Source organism: Myotis davidii, unplaced genomic scaffold (assembly GCF_000327345.1).
Source record: "Myotis davidii unplaced genomic scaffold, ASM32734v1 scaffold328, whole genome shotgun sequence".
Taxonomy (NCBI): Eukaryota; Metazoa; Chordata; class Mammalia; order Chiroptera; family Vespertilionidae; genus Myotis; species Myotis davidii.
In genome coordinates, this window is record NW_006300373.1 from 339,392 (window position 1) to 341,478 (window position 2,087).

At 62.3% G+C, this 2,087-nt stretch overlaps 1 protein-coding gene across 1 annotated transcript in view; it reads left to right on the forward strand.

Annotated features, from left to right (window-relative positions):
- The window catches only part of PAPD5 (PAP associated domain containing 5), a 24,384-nt gene that overhangs the window by 8,243 nt on the left and 14,054 nt on the right, over positions 1-2,087 (forward strand). The gene's annotated exons all lie outside the window — the stretch shown is intronic.

Sequence of the window (2,087 nt, forward strand, 5' to 3'; positions counted from 1 at the left end):
CTTGAGTATGTCCAGCGCCCCGCTGGTCTTAAACCCCGCCTCCCCGAGATAAGTCGGTGAAACGTAAGTTACGGACACGATTTGGTGTTAGATTTGGCGTTAGAACTGTGCGGGGGACACAGGCACCTTCGTTGTTAGAGCTCAGCATGGAGCAGGCTCCTGCGAATGAACCTTCTCCGTGGCCCTGGGCCTGGAGGTCGGGGAAGGGGTCACCGTGCGTATTTGTGCTTCACTTGGGGGCTGAGTTTGTTAACTGAGCTTTTCTCTGGAGACAGCTGGTCTTAGGGAATACTGTCAGCTATTCCTTGAGCTTCCCAACTGTTTGCAGATTTGGCCAGATCTGCGCAGGGAGCTGGGGGAGTTTGAGTTTTTCCTGAAGGGGGAGCATTAATGACTGAGTTAGAGAAAGCCGCTCCCAGGGACAGCCTCTCCCCTCTTCTCTCTTTCCCGTCACCGCACAGTTGCTTAGACGTGGTGGCAGGGTCGGGGGGCGAAGGAGGACGCGGGGGGGGAAGGAGCCAGCAGGTTCCGCCCTCTCATAGCAGGAGACGGGAGGGACAGAAATCCAACGAGAACCGTCCTCCCCAAACCCTGGCCCAGGGATCCGTGTCCGTGGATGGAGGCGCTGGCGTGTAAAGGACGCTCTGATTCCCAGGAAAGCGGGTCTGAGGGCCGCGCTTAAAAGTGAAAGGAAGGAAAATTCACCCCGTGGACACGTCCTCCGTGCCTCCTGCCAGGCCCTCCCCTGGAGGGGACACAGTGTGTGTTCGCTCTTCAGCCGTGACCGCGGCTGCCAGTGCCCAGCAGCTGGGGAAGTCGGATATTGAGGCTCCTTTCCCTGTTCCGTCACTGTGCGCTGCCACCGCATCTTCTCTCCCTTGTTTTTTACATCTTAGGATATAGTGGGAATTGGGGGGCGGGGGGCGCAGGGTAAGGACGTTTCTTTTCTTTTTAGCTTTGGTGCTCCCGGTCAGCACCGTAGGACGTTGGCACATGTGCCGATTCACCAGGCAGACAGGAGGCACCATGTTCTGGAAGGCCTGCTCCCCCCAGCTGAGGACCAGGTCCGTGCGCACACGGTGCTGTGCGTGGGGAGACGTGTTTCTGGGAAGTGGGGTTGCATCCTCACCTTCAAGGACGTCTGTCGCCCTCGGGCCACCCTGCCCTCCGTTCCGGTTCTGTCGTTCCCCCACCGTGTGAGCCTCCATCTCCTGGGACCCTGGTCCGAGCTCACCATATGACCAGGCACACGTATGACGGTCTCCTGTATGACCGCGTGGGCGTGGGCACACGAGCGAACAAGGAGAGCGTCCCTGGGCTGCGCTGGGGTTGGGGGCAGGGCTGAGCCAGGAGACGGGCGTCTGAGTGGGGAGGCCGGTGAGCGGGCGGTGGGCTGTGTGACCGCTGGGCAGGAGGAGGGCCAGCGGAGTGGCCGGGAGCCCTGGGGACGTCGGAGTCGTACCCGTACCCGGGAGGTGACGTGTGAGCGGAAGGCTCGTGGGAAGGGCTTCCGGGCCCAGGGCTGCAGGGGCGTGGGCGCGGCTCTGGGCTGTGGTGGAGGCCGCAGGTAGGCATGCCAAGAGGGAGTTGGCAAGTGCCCAGATTGGCACCCACGGAGACCCTGTGGGGCTGCCGCCTTGGCCTAGCAAGGTGGATGGGAGCCCTAGGGGGGCAGGGCCTGGTTTGGAAGTGGGTTTGGGGTTTTTGGAGGGGGAGGGGAGGGGATAGGATTTGGAGACCCGTTAGTTCCAGAGGACGAGGAAGGATGCGGCAGGGGCACGCTGCAGATTCTGTAGGGGAAGCAGTGACCCGGGAGGAGAGCCCCCGGAGAAGGAACGGGGTTGGGAGGAAGACGTGGCCTTCAATGGGACTCACTGCGTTTGAGGGGCACCGAGGCAGAGCGGTCTCCTGGCAGAGGAAACACGGGAGTGCAGGCGTGTGCGTGCGTGTGTGTGTGCGTGTGTGCGCGCGTGTGCGTGGGCCAGTTTCCTTGTAAAAACCCAGCGGAGGGACTCCTGAAGAGGCCACTCAGGCGCACTGGGCTCGCTCCGGGCTGGTGCTGCCCCGACCGTCGGGCCGGCTGCATC